The following is a 14,685-nucleotide window of genomic DNA, read 5'->3' as shown; positions in this document are numbered from 1 at the left end:
AGCACAAAGTGGGCAAATGGGTACAAAGGAGGATGCTTGGGTAGGGGCACTGTCCTGTGTCTTGAGTGGAGCATGTTCTGGGGTTAAGAATGGTGGGAGATGAAGTGGAAGGGCACTGTGGCCCAGATTGGAGATGGCTTTGTATATACTATGATGCTGGGCTTGGCTTCTTGAGCAGGAGACAGACAATGCAGTTGTGCTAGACATCCTCCTCTTGCTCTTCCAGATTCATCCTCCCACTGCTATCTGCTCGTGACCTAGAGGGCTAACATGTTGTGGACCTCATCAGCAGGCTCCCTTGACCCCCGGCTTCCAGGAGGATCTGGCCAGTGGGACACAGGGAAGAAATCAGAAGGAAGAAGGCTGAGATTAGAGTATTTAGTCCTTTGATGGAAGTCATAGCACCTGTCAGTTGGCTCTCCCACACAGCTCTCTACAAATACTCCTTCTATTACCCCTCCCTAAATTACCCAGTTTGAGATACCAAGTGTTCTGTGCCAGGACCCCGACTGACACATAATTTAAATAAGTAATAAAAATTAATGTGTTTGTGGGGGAGGACAAGGGCAGAGAGACCATGGCGCTAATGCCAAAAGACATGAAGTTCCAGGGCATACGATTAAAATAAAGAATAATGGATTGTCCGTTCCTTTGTGGTTGCTAGTCCGGAACAACATGGAGACATGATACAGCTTCTTGGAAAGCATCCTCTTATCTCTAAGCAATAATGAGGTCATGACTGATTCATGACATGACTGAAGGGTGCACCATGAAATGCTGTTCACCATCCCTGTTGGTGGACTGAGTTCAAGAGGAAGACCTTGAGATAAACAATCTCATATCAAGATTGTGTTTTTATTAGGCTAGCCACAGAGGATAGACAAAAGTTAGAAGTGGTTTTGGTGACTGAGGTGGCAGATTATGAAGAAAACCCCCCTCTCCTAGGCCCATTTTTCCTTTGCAAGGAACCAACAGAACTTCTCTTCTCCACCTCTGCTCTTCACCTCACCGTGGGTATGTAGGAACCATCTACTCCCTCTCCTCCCCTCCTGTCCATCTTGTGCTCTGGGAAGGATGGGATGCAACCATTTCCTTTTTATGGCTCTCCTCAGGGGTTTGAATTCTGAGCCCCAGCTTTAATTATGTAATAAAAACATATGTTTTCTGTTGCGAGAATTTTAGACAGCCGTGAGGAGGAGGAGGGGGAGGAGATGGGGTGAGGATGTGAGGGCAGACAGGACTAAGTGACTTCCACTGAGCAGTAATTGCAGTGGAGAGTAGAAGACCATTCTCAGACCTCTGAGGCATAGCTGGAAGCATTTCATTCAATAATCATTTCAGATTGAGAGCTGTGTATGCAGGGTACTGCTGGGCTTTGGGGAAATGCAAAGTGGAGTGGAGGGGGGATAATGTGGGGAGAGGATGAGACCTACACACACATACATAAGTAGATGAAAGAGCTGGGATGGGGTTTAGAAGACAAAGAGATGAGACCAGCTTGTGGGAACTGGACCACAGAGACAGTATTTGAACTGGGTCTTGGAATGTGGGCAGACGTGGAAATATCAGGGGATTTCTGGGCCCTTCTTCTTCATCCTTGCCACCTTTCTTGCCCTTTCCCCAAAGCAATGAATCTGCTTCATTATGTGTAGAGAACAATTTCAAATATTTATTGAATAAGTATTACATGGATAAAATTTATCCAGGATACCCTTCAGGGTGTATATGGTCTAGCACAAATCGTATTTTTGCATAGGTTACCTTCATCATCACCTCAACCACACCAGCAGTGAATTAATATCTGCTTTTTTTTTTTTTAAGATTTTATTTATTTATTCGACAGACAGAGATCACAAGTAGGCAGAGAGGCAGGCAGAGAGAGACGGGGAAGCAGGCTCCCTGCTGAGTAGAGAGCCAGATGTGGGGCTCGATCCCAGGACCCTGAGATCATGACCCGAGCCGAAGGCAGAGGCTTAACCCACTGAGCCACTCAGGCACCCTTAATATCTGCTTCTAATTACAGAATTAATACACAAACACTTTTTTGTCTTTAAAAAATTGAACCATTTTAGTCATTACACAAGTTCCTGTTGAAATCGCCACCCCCAAACCCATATTTACTTCTAGAAATATATTGTTCTGTGTGTGGGTCTGTGGTTACATAATGGTATCATACTGTGTGTTCATTCTGCAGTCTGCATTTATCACTCAGTATATCTTGGAGCTCATTCTGAGTTACTTCGCAGAGATCTACCCTCATTCTTTCTAATCCTGCCTGGCATCTGTTTGTTTCGAGAGTTCTGGAAACACTTTTCCTAGTTTTTCCGAAACATTCCTGATGATAAAAATCACCCAGACCTGTCCACGGCCTTTCCCAAGAGAATCTGTTTCTGTAGGACTGGGAAGGGAGTTGAAAAAATTATTTTCCAATATCCCAGGTGATTTTAATTTTCATTACTTCTGGAAACACCCTCATGGTTTATTTAACTATACCCCTGTCAAAGGGCATTTCAGTAGTTTGAATTTTTTTGTGTTACAAATAATGCTGCTGTGTACATCCTTATACCTTCTTCCTAGTGCATGTGTATTTTTCTGAGGTTGACACTGAGAAATGGAACGGATGGGTCAAGGGTTTGTACATTTTAATATTATATTAGGGACTGCCAGATTGCCTCCTAATGTGGCTATAGCAGTGTTTGGTCCCATCACTGTCTCAACATTTTTCTTCTTCATATATTAAGAAGATGAATTGCATCTGCTCTTTCATTATGTCCTAACATCAAGTTGTGCCAGAAATCATCATCACACCTCTCCCAGTCTGTTCTTTACTATTCCAGTAAAAGGAACTAAAGCTCACCCTGATACTTGGAGGTTCCTGGCTGGCTTAGTCGGTGGAGCATGCAACTCTTGATCTCAGGGTCATGAGTTCAAGCCTCATGCTGGATGTAGAGATTACTAAAGACCAAAAAAAAAAAAAAAAAAAACTTAAAAAAAAAAAAAGAAAGAAAAAGAAAAAAGAAAGCTTACCCAGATAGTTAAGCCAGAAATCTTGGAGGCTTCTTAGCTTCCTTCTAACTTCTTCTCACTCCCCAGCACTAATTGGTCACAAAGATTTGGCAAATTTTATCACTTTATCATCTGATGACTCCTGCGTGTCTCCCATCACTACATAATTCAATCCGCCTCCCTTTTTTTTTGCTTTAGACAATGTAATAAACTCCTCATGGATCTTTCTTCTCCTCCTTCCACAACCCCCTAATATTCATACATATTAATTATATCAGCACACTGATTACAGCTTTTTTTTTTTTTTTAAAGATTGCTGGAGGGGAGGGGAGTGGGATGGATGGGGTGGCTGGATAATAGACATTGGGGAGGGTAAGTGCTCTGGTGAGCGCTGTGAGTTGTGTTTCAGCGCTGAAACTGATGTTTCACAGACTTGTACCCCTGAAACAAATAATACCTTATATTTTAATATAAAGCCCGGCAGGGACAAAAAAGAAAATAAAAAAAAAAGATTTTATATTTTTGTTTGAGAGAGAGAGAGAACAAGTGAGGGAAGGGGCAGAAAGAGAGGGAGAAGCAGACTCCGTGCTGAGCACGGAATCCCACTGAGGGCTGGATCCTAGGACGCTGGGATCATGACCTGAGCCAAAGGCAGACACTTAACCGACTGAGCCCCTGATTACAACACTTTAATGCCTACCAATTACCACCCAAATCACCTTTACACTTACGAATTTGCAAAGAATACAAAATCAACCAACCACTTTTTGTCCAATTCTTGTCAAGGTCCTGCTTGATAGAAATGTTATCTACGAAGAATGGCTTGAAGGACATGCAGTCTGTCTATTCTTCTAGCTAGTCTAGATTTCGGTTCATTAAAAACCATAAACAATACACTATTATAGTTCCCTGTAGAATTGCTTTCTGTGAGTTATTTGCTTTGTGTATTTACTTTTAAGAAGCACAGCAAAACCAAACCAAAACAAAAAACCCTCTCTATATTCTCAAAATCTAGAACAGTGTTTTATTTACATAAATATTGTCATATATATATACACATATATATATCTACATACACACACACATCAAGTTGAAACCAATAGGAAAAACCCAAACTTCAACATCTTCCCTAGGATGTCTTTTCTGGTTATTTTTACCTACTATACATTACGTAACCCCAGACCTACTTACTCTTCCCTGCGTGATCCAACCTTTGTTAAGCTTCTGTGCTATATCCTCTGCCTGGACTCCTTCCCCCGCCCCTCTTCTTGTCAAGCTGAGGACTATTCAGCCAAAAGACCAACTCAAAGTCACTCCAGGTAAGCTGAGTTGCTCCTTCCTCTGTGCTCCCATAGCACATTATCTATCAATCAGCGCTGCTCACACTGCTTTGCAGTTACTTGCTTTTATGTCTATCCCCTCCTCTAGAAAATGTGTTTCTCTAAGTCAGGGCATGGGTCTTCTTCAACTTTATATCCCTCACACTGCCTAAGAGAAGCATGGAACTTCACACAGTAGTTGTTTAATAAGTATTTATGGAATAAATGAATGGATAGCCCGGCTTTGTGGAATGAAAAGAGGCAACTCCTTTTAATCTTCCATCCAGTGCAGCAACCCGGAGCTCCTGAAATGGCCACGGTTACTCAAATTGTCATAACAGCTATGGACAGCTGTGATTGCAAAAAAGAGAAGTCTTGAGCTACGAAGGACACTTCACCCCCAGGCCTTTGGCACAGAATATATGCAGCTGAACGTCTGTGGCCAGAGGACACAGCCTGCCATGTCTGAGATTATCCTTCTGCCTAAGAGCCTGGCTTTGGGGTATGAGCAGAGGCTGAGTTGGGGAAGTTTGGATATACTATATATTTTTTTCTTTTGATGGTACCACCTCTTCCTACAGAAGGCTTAAAAACCCTGGAAACCTGTGTTTGTTTTTAATATATCAGAAACATATATACTAAATTCCATTAAAATACACAGATTTTGGGTGTGCCTGGATGGCTCAGTTGATTAAGTGTGTGCCTTTGGCTCAGGTCAAGATCCTAGGGTCCTGGGATCAAGTTCTCCATTGGGCTCTCTGCTCAGCGGGGAGTCTGCTTCTCCCTCTCCCCTTGCTACCTCCTCTGCTGGTACTCTCTGTCAAATAAATAAATAAAATCTTTTAAAAATTACATGGATTTTTTTAGCATCAAAGAAGTCAGTAAATATTTTCCATCATAAGGTGAAGTTGTGTCTTTTTAGCAGTCAGACACCATGTATTTGGTTTTTGTCCCATGTGTGAGATAAATGTCATAATATGTATTTTGAAAAAGAAAGCAAATGTAATCGAAAGAAAGCAAACCAAGGACCCATCACAACCAGTACAATGGAATGAAGAACAACTGGGTGTGGAAAGAAGAAATCTTCGTCCCATGGGTATGGTAAAAGCATAATAAAGCAGCAGTTTTGGCTGGACCCTGTGGAGGGGATGGAAGGGTCGGGGGCGGGGTGCGGGGGAGGGGCAAAGGAAAGGAGGTTGGTCCCGCTGCCTGGAAGAGCCTGACTCCTAACTTTGGGTTAAAGCTTCCCGGGAGGCCTTAATTAACCACCAGGCAGTTCCATTCAGGGATTTTACAGTTTTGCATGATGATTTTAAATTTAGGGTTTTTCTCAATGTTTGAGCCCGAGTTTCTGTTATGATTAAGTTGGTGCCAAATTGTGTTACTTTTATTGTACCTGTCTAACAAGGAAAAAGCATTAATAGACCTGATGCATAAGAGACATGCAGCACCATGCAAAGATGTAGGAGTCCCACAACCAGCTGTGGAAGGAGGGTTCACAGAAAAGCCATGAGAAATTGGGTCATCACCTAGCACCCAGAGTGGCCTGGGCATGGGAACCAATGAGAGCCTGCTATTGAGTGTGCTCTGGAAGAGCCATGATTTCGTTTCAGCAAAATTCCACCAACTGTCACATTAAATTAGTGTTCACTTGGGGGCAACTTGCTGACTCGGAAGAGCATGCGGCTCTTGATCTCTAGGTTATGAGTTCAAGCCCCGTGTAGGGTGTAGAGATTACTTAAAGAAATGAATAAATAAATAAATGTAAAAAAATTAGTGTGCACTTGAATTCCACCAGTTTTGGATTTGGTTTTCATTTAAATTTATTTTTACTGTACTGTTGCTTAAGTTCCATGTATTGAAGGAGTTAATGCCTATATTAATAGTATTATCATATTGAAATAATATTATAATTAAAATAGCCTAAGTCAACACTGGGTCCTAAAGAGTTTGGTGCTTTATTTTGCTTCTCCTTTGAAACCTTGTTCAAGGTTGAGAAACATTGATTTGAAATCTCCTTCCTCAAACAACTGGACATTGGCCTAAGTAGAACTCTGCTCTAAGGGCAGAAAACCTCTGGCTGCTAGTGGTCTACAATGGTCATATGAGAGCATGATAGCCTTGGCCATTTGACGTATGAGCTGACATGACCTGTCCAAGGTGGATAGAGGATCTCACACATTAAACCTCATATGATTTTCACAACCACTGTTGTCCTGATTTTATGGACAGAAACAAATAGGCTTGGAGACAAAGTTAAACCCGGGTAGACTTAGGTACTGGGCTACGGTAGGATTCCAACCCAAATATAGGTATAGCTCTAAATGCCAGTTCCAGCCTTTGTTTTTTAATTTTTCATTTTTTTCTAGTCTTCTATCAAAATTATATATGCCTATGGTTTAAAGAATAAAATGGTTCCACAAGGTTTATAAAGAAAAGTAATAGTTCACTACCTCTCTGTCACTTTCTCCACCCCAAAGGCAATCACTTTCATGTATCAGCCATGGCTTTTAATATTGACCTCCATGTTTCTATCTCATAGGCTTATATTGCTGACTTCTTGATTTTTTTTAGTTGTAGATGCTAAGTAATAACTTTTCACTGTAGAAGGTGAGGGTTGGCTCTCTTCCTCCCTGTCACCCCAGGACGCTCTACTACACACACCACCTTCCTCATCCCCTCTGTCCTCCCAGTTTATGAGACTGACTCGCTACCTACTGTGCTAAGGAGGCACCTTGTCCTCCCAATTTTATTATGTCATAATTTTTGTTCCGTATGCACTATGGTTCATACTACAATGACCACAGCTGAGTCATTTTGTAAACTATGATATCGCTTCCTTTTCTATTTGCGTTGTTTTCTGTGTGTTTTGTTTTATTTTCTTTTAATCATTTCAATCTATACTTTTTGGGATTTGTCCTCACTCGAGATGTGTAGATAGGTGACATACTTTACCAATTTTATCCCCTGTAGATCTTTCTAGGGGCATTATGGTTTGCAGCAGTTTGGGCTAATTGCTCGTGGAGATTCCTTTCACCATCACCCCGTAAATTCACTTCAAACTCCCCTGTGTGGAATACTGCTTCCTGTATCTACGACTTCCTTTTGCTGGTGTACTGACCAATTCTATAGTTTCTTGAGAAAGTATAGGAGAGATAACTGTTCTTGAAACCAGTAATTCTGAAAAGGTCTTTTTTCCCGTCATCCTACATGATGAAGTTTTAGTTCTATATAAAATTCCACATTAATAACCATTTTTCTTTGGACTTTTGAGGGCTTTCCCCATTGCTTTCTAGTTTCCAGTTTTGCTATAAAAAAAAATCTGAAAAATCTTGTTGTGACCTGTTTTTTTTTTTTTTTTTAAATTTTATTTTTTTCTTCTTTTTAGGAGCTTGGAAAATCTTATCCCAATGGTATTACATTTTTCTGGAATGTGTTTCAGCGTGGGTTTGTTTTCAACCTTTTTGCTGGACACTCAGGAAGTATTTCTGAATTTGAAAAATCATGCCTCTATATTAGGAAAATTTTAAATATTATCTCTTTTTTTTTTTAGAAGATTTTATTTATTTGTTTGACAGAGAGAGAGATCACAAGTGGGGGGGGGGAAGCAGGCTCCCTGCTGAGCAGAGAGCCCGATGCAGGACTCGATCCCAGGACCCTGAGACCATGACCCAGAGACCATGACCTGAGCCGAAGACAGAGGCTTTAACCTACTGAGCCACCCAGGCTCCCCAAATATTATTTCATTGTAAGTTCCTATCTTCCATTTTATCTGTTCTTTTTGGAACTCGTATTCTTTGGATATCACACTCTTAAGATTATCTTCTATCTTTTCTTTCCTATGTTCTACCTAATTTTCTTATCTTTAGGTCTTTTTGCTTAATTTTCTGGCGTTGTTTATGGGGCACCTGGGTGGCTCGTTTGGTTAAGCTTTTGCCTTTGGCTCAGGCTCTGATCTCAAGGTCCTGGGATCCATCCCTGCTCAGTGGGGAGTTGGCTTCTCCCTCTCCCTCTGCCCCTCATCCTACTTGTGCTTCCTCTCTCTCAAATAAATAAATAAAAATCTTTATTAGAAAAAGAATTTTCTGACATAGTTTTATCTTCAACCCTTCTTTTGTGTTTTTCATATTTTTGATTTCCAATCATTCTTTTTTGAATGTTCATTAAAAGATAATGTTCTATCCTTGTTTTATAATTGTGATATTTTATCTGATAGTATTTTCTGGTATTTTTTTCTTATCATATAATCTTTGTTTCATTCAAATTGCTATTTTCTGTCCATTTGTTTTAGTTACTGTTTTAATGTTTGAGAGTTTTCTTAGCAATCTGTCAATCTTGTCTGTCTGCTCTTATCTAAGTGGCTGGGGGCTTATCGATTGAGGTTCACTGGGGGCCATGTGGCCTTTTAGTTGGGGAAACTCTAGGATAGGTTTGTATCTTTAGATTTTTTTTCCTTTTCAGTTGTCAGAGAAGTGCTTGCATTTTTTGGTTAGAGGGTGAAGGTGTGGCAGCTGAGTGTAGAGAGGGACTGGCAGTGTGCACCGTGGTGTGGTGCCCATGGGGAGATCTCAGGATCTAGATTCAGACACCCTTTGACTCTGTACAGTACTTCTGTTTTCAGCTGTGCTTGGTCTGTCCCCCCTCCAGAGACCCTCTGTTTTACTCTCAGAGAACACGTCTTCAATCTTTTGCAGGGATGGGGGGGTGGTTTGTAACCAGCTAAACGGGGTGGGGGGCAGGATTTGGAGTCTCCCAGGGGAGGAAAAATAGCCTAAAATATATTTTAATTAATTAATTAATTTTATTATTATTAACATACAATGTTTTATTTGTTTCAGGGGTGCAGGTTTGTGATTCATCAGTCTTACACAATACACAGCGCTCACCACCACACATACCCTCCCCAATGTCCATCACCCACTTGCCCCACCCCCCTCCTTAAATGTATTTTTCCCAATAAAAGGCAAATAGTTGTTAAAAGTAGAAAAATTATAAGCAGACCAAGACAAAAAGTAGAAAATAAAAACCATTCCAAATCTCAGTGTCCAAAGATAACCACTGTTAACTTGTTGGTATTTTTCCTTCTCATCTTTTGACCTGTGTGTGCATTTATATATGTTTGTTTTGTTTCTTAAAGCAGAACTGTGGGAATGCAAGGAATATTGCTTCTTCATTGCAGGAGATATTTTTTCAGGAATGGCTTTTAAAGACTCTTACCAGCTTTTTTTTTTTTTTTTTTTTTTTTTTTTTTTGGTAAATGCCTTTTGGAATCTAGTAACAAACATGAGTGAATTAGTAAGCCAGTCCCTGAATTTAGAGGTCAAATGCTACCCCTGTCCCCATGTGCACATTTTATCCTTTTAAGTTAGTTAGCAGGGAAAGGAGAAACATTCAGTAAAAAGCAGTAAAATGCCCTTAAACCCACCCACCAAAGGCTTTAGGAAATGCACTTGGTTGCGTTTTTAATTCATTCTTTTTCACTAGCAACACCAAAAGTTGAAAGTGTCAGGAACTCACTGGGAGAGAGAAAAACGAATTAATTTGTTATCAAAAGTCATAGGATGAGAACTTGGTAACTCAATTCCATTGTTTCGTAGAATTAATTTCAGCAGGTCACAGGCTACTTGCATTGATCTAAAGACAAACAGGGGCAACACAGAGTGGGCATAAAAGAAATGTGTGTGTTTCCTGATATATGGGGTTGCAGGAGGCAGATTTTGACTTCTTTCTTTGGGGAATTCGGCCCCCTACATTTGGCCCCTTTCCCCCAACCGACTGCCACCCCCACCCCACCCCACCAAAAGAACAAAACCTTGTCTTGCTAATGTGCCCTGGAAGAACTCAATAAAATAGGCATTGCAAATTAAGTGTCCTTCTGGTATTAGTCACACAGGGTATAACAATCTATGCAGGGATTCAGGTGAATTGTATATTCTAACCAGGGCTGTAAGTTCCTCTCCTCCTCAAGCCTTGTGGGTTGTTTATTCTCCAGGCAATTGTGTACAACTTTCTGCTTGTAGATAATTGCATTTGTCAGGTATGTCCCCATTGAGGATAAAGTATATCATGAACAGGTTTATTAATATTACCATAGATAGAAAATACAGGAGTTTCTTCAACTACTCAGTTGAAGTACCTTAATATGCATGCACAGAAAAGAAATGAAAAATAAAGGAAACATATTGTCTCTCTACCCATCTATGAGCTCTTGAAAGCTGGCTAAAGCCAATCTTATCAAAGTAACCTTTCCCTAGTGCACCTTACAAGGCCCAGCCATGGTAAGGTCCTAATAAACACTGAATAAATGAGTGAAACTGAAAGTGACTTCTATTTTTCAGATTGACTTTAGGAGAACCGAATTCCATGTTAACTCAAAAGAAATCCGTGGGAGGGACTCATTTGCGAGGAGGCACCCGTGGGTGGATGTCAGCACAACGCAAACATTTTTTGCTTTGTCACTCTGTCTCCTTCTTACCACTGGCCAATTCCCAGCCTCTGTCTGGGTGTCAAGAAGGTAGAAGTGGAGACGCCCTTTGCCACTTTCCCTGCCCTTTTCAACCTCTGTTTTCCCGTCTCTCGGCTCTTGGTCGCATTCCGGCGCGCGCCATGGTCTCCCTTCTCCTTCAAGAACAGCCTCGCACATTCCCGGCTGCTTCCTCCATTACCGGGGTTGGACCAAGCCCCTCGCTCACGTTGGCATTCGGGCTTCCCTTTCTCCAGTGTTACTTGTGGGCCAATAATCCTGGCTCCGAAGGAAGGTATAAGTAGGAGGAATAGTCGAAGAGCAGAAATGATAAAGTGGAAGGGTGGGAGGTGACAAGGTTGGGAAGGACGAGGAGAAAGCGTTGGAGAGCAGGCAGTGGTGGCCACAGTGCGTCCCAAGTTCACACGGAGAAGTTAAACAAATAAACAAAAACAATGTCTGGAACTTTTTATACAGTTAAATGTATTTAATTATTTTACTCTGATGATGAGCTCTCAACAGTTTTTGCGTTAGTGTGTTCTTTTATGAGCAAATGGCGATGAAATAAAGAGTTGGTAAGTTGGTTCATAATTTTACTATTACTTTTTAATGAAATTGTATTGGTCTGGGAAATCCCAATGCTTGGCAGAGAGATTGAGAGCTCTTAATGGCTTTGGAGTCAGAGTCTAAGCTTAAAGGCTACTTTTTGTCCTTGGGCAAGTGATTTAACCTTCTGGATTTCCGTTTCCTCATCTGAAAATAGTTAAGTGCCTCCAGGAGGTTAAAGACAACTATGAAAGACAGGTACTTAGCCCCTTGTGGAGAACTTAGAGCTCACTGTTAGATTTTATTATTATTAATATAATGATAAAAGGAAGCACTTGTATTTAGGTACTCATTAAGGGACTAACTTCATGTGTGTGGGGGTGGGTTTTAAGCGGTGGCAGACTGGCAACCACTTCGGAGGACCAGGGTGGTTTTTCTCTGGTGTAATTGGAAAGGTGATGGACTTCAAGGCAGATCGGTTTGCAGCCCAGTTTTGTACTGCACTAGCAGCGTGACCTTGGGAGCCTCATTGTCTCGTCTATAGGATGGGGTAATTATGCTCACTACGCAGCGTTCTTGGAAGGCACTGTGTTCAGTGATGGGTAGTGGTAATGGCCTAACACAGTAAATAGTTGTTGACATAATTAATTTTCACACAATCCTTTAAGGAGGTTTCACGATTACTCCTGCTTTAAATATAAGGAAAGGATATTGTAACAGCGTTTGTATGGTGTCTGTTCGTAGCTACACTTAGAGGGGCCATAGCATAATGTAGTTGTCTATTGGCTAAGTTGTATACCTGAAACTAATACAACATTTGTGTGTCAACTGTACTGCAATTTAAAAAACAGATAAGTATGAGAAAACTGAGAATAAGGTCAAGTAATTGCCCAAGGTCACACAGGTGGCAGAGCCTAGATACCAACCCAAACTGTCTTTATTTTTATTTATTTATTTTGTAAACCTCTGACCAGGTTTATGAAACATAACAAAATTCTATGTACAAAGTAATTGGTCCTGCCGCTTCAAAACATTATCTTTTCCTACTAATATTTTGATAAGTCTGTCTGAGCAGCTTCCTCTAAAATTAATGGAGGGCGCCTGGGTGGCTCAGATGGTAAAGTGTCTGCCTTCAGCGCAGGTCATGATCCCAGGGTCCTGGGATCGAGTCCCACATTGGGCTCCCTGCTCAGGGGAGAGCCTGCTTCTCTCTCTGCCTCTCTCTCTGTCTCTCATGAATAAATAAATAAAATCTACAAAATTAATGGAAAAGTGCCCACTGTACACTAAATAAGCGGCCTAACTACTGGAACTTTAATAGCTCTGTGACACGACTAACAGGTAGGATGGAGCCCCTGTGACAGGCTGCTGGGGAACTGATATGAGATGTCAAGAGGCCATTTTGGGCACTGCTGCTGTGATGCCGTCAAGTTTCTGGATTCTAATGTTCCCATTATCTGATTCTAGACACATGACAGGAATATCGGTGGGGTCTCAGGTCTGCTTAGCTGCTTGCTGGGCTAGAACCGATATCACCCCTGCATGCGCGTCTGACCGGCTCCCATGGCAGCCCAGAGTCCTTGGGAATCTGAGCACAGGGCTCTGACAATGGATGGAGTCTTCTTCGTGTCCTCCAAGTGCTGTTCCAAGGTGGCCTCCATCCCGTCCACCCCCACACCCCCTTGGCCTAAACCCAGGCTGTCTTTAAAGGCCACTCCCTTAACCACTAAGCAACACTCAGGGTAAAGTCGCCATGTGGAGATGATCTGAGGATGCTCACCAGTGAACTAGATTTGGGAGGAGATGCAAATCACAAAGGTAAACAACATCTATTTGGAGAGGAAAGCCTTTTTTCTTAGTTTTCTTGATTTGTATTTCGGAGGCACCATAATTTGTTAAATTTTTCTATATACACATAGTAAGCATCTAATAGCATTTGTGTGCTGAGTCAGTATCCAGTTTGGGATTAACATACGTTCCTAGAATAAGGGGACTAAGGCACCATCCCTGCCTCGGGCAGTGGGCAGTTACTGGGGGAGAACGACACACAATTGCACTGCAGGGACACAAGCTTTGGAGTCCAGGGTTGGAATGCTAGGCCTGGTGGGGGCAGGGGGTGGTGGAAGGGAGCAGGGCGGCTGGGGCGGGGTGGGGGGGGTGGTGGTGAAGAGGGGTGGCTGGAGCAGCTTTCCCCTCACGGTTGTTTCTAGAGGTGAGTACCGGAAGTTTAGGAGGGCCCCACATGATGGTGAGATGAAGAGCCTCCCACAGCAGAGGCCGCAAAGTGGCAGCTCCCTTTGCATCTGCAGATGTGTTTTGATTATTCATAACTACATGCCAACGTTTAGAAATTGGGAGCTTTCACTTAAATAAGATGATTTCTGGCTTCTCTAGAAAACTTGGAAGCTCTAGAGGCCCTGGGCCCAACTTCCAGCCTGACCTCAATTGCTAGACCAGGGTAGGGGACACCCTGAGTGGGCCAGCTCTCTCGCACTGTGCCTAGCAACTGAGTTTCCTACCCCTCTCTAACCCAGGGCCTGAGAAGAGAGGAGACAACATGGGATTTGTACTGGCAGCTGTTTGTAGTTGCTCGGATATTAAATTTTCTGACATAGAGCTTCAGAAGAGGGGCCAAGCAAAGTGATTAAAAATCTTAATGGATTTATATACGGCCAGCTGATTATATTAAATGACAACAGGAGGAATGGCAATAGTAAGAACGATTTCCTTTCTCTTTGCTTAAGTTTTCAGCTCAGAGGAGGGGGGAGTTTCTTTTACCTTAAGTTATCGAAGACATAAATATGAATTTTGTATACTTAAAAATAATGATCCTCAAGGTTTGCTGTTTTTAAAAATACCAAGTCCCAGGCTGTATCCCAGTCCAATGATATGACACCCAAGCATTCAAAGACTTTTTTTTTAAAACTCCCCAGGTGAGTCTGTTGAGTACCTAGTCTTAGTTTTGAGAACTAGAGGTCTGGTGCCTGCTTTTTTCTCTTAGTGTCCCTGGAGCACTGGCTCATTTCCAGCAACTTAAGAGTCCGTGGCAATGCTGTCTTTCAGAACACCAGTTTCCAGACTGCTGGAAAGAAGTCCATACGCGTTGGTCCCTCTGATTCAGAGGAAAGCCCCGTTCTAAACCCTGGGGAAAAGCAACTTCTCTGCATGTTGAAGAGGATTGTTGCTTTTTGGCACCTGGAGCATTTTTACCTGAGGGTTCTGACAATTTAAATAATTGGTATGCTATAACTATTCTGGCTGACAGAAGTGTGGTTTTGCTGATGAGCTGTAAAAACATGTAACAAATAGGCTTCAGGCTAAAGATATCTGGAGAGAGAGAGATCAGGAGAG

At 41.9% G+C, this 14,685-nt stretch overlaps 1 pseudogene; it reads right to left on the bottom strand.

Moving 5' to 3' along the window:
* Window positions 1-12,723: 12,723 nt before the first annotated feature.
* LOC123939661 lies at window positions 12,724-12,995 on the bottom strand (annotated as a pseudogene).
* Window positions 12,996-14,685: the final 1,690 nt, after the last annotated feature.

The sequence above is a fragment of the Meles meles genome, chromosome 4, assembly GCF_922984935.1.
Source record: "Meles meles chromosome 4, mMelMel3.1 paternal haplotype, whole genome shotgun sequence".
NCBI lineage: Eukaryota > Metazoa > Chordata > Mammalia > Carnivora > Mustelidae > Meles > Meles meles.
The sequence above is the reverse complement of the archived record's forward strand: the minus strand, read 5'-3'. Positions and strand labels throughout refer to the sequence as shown.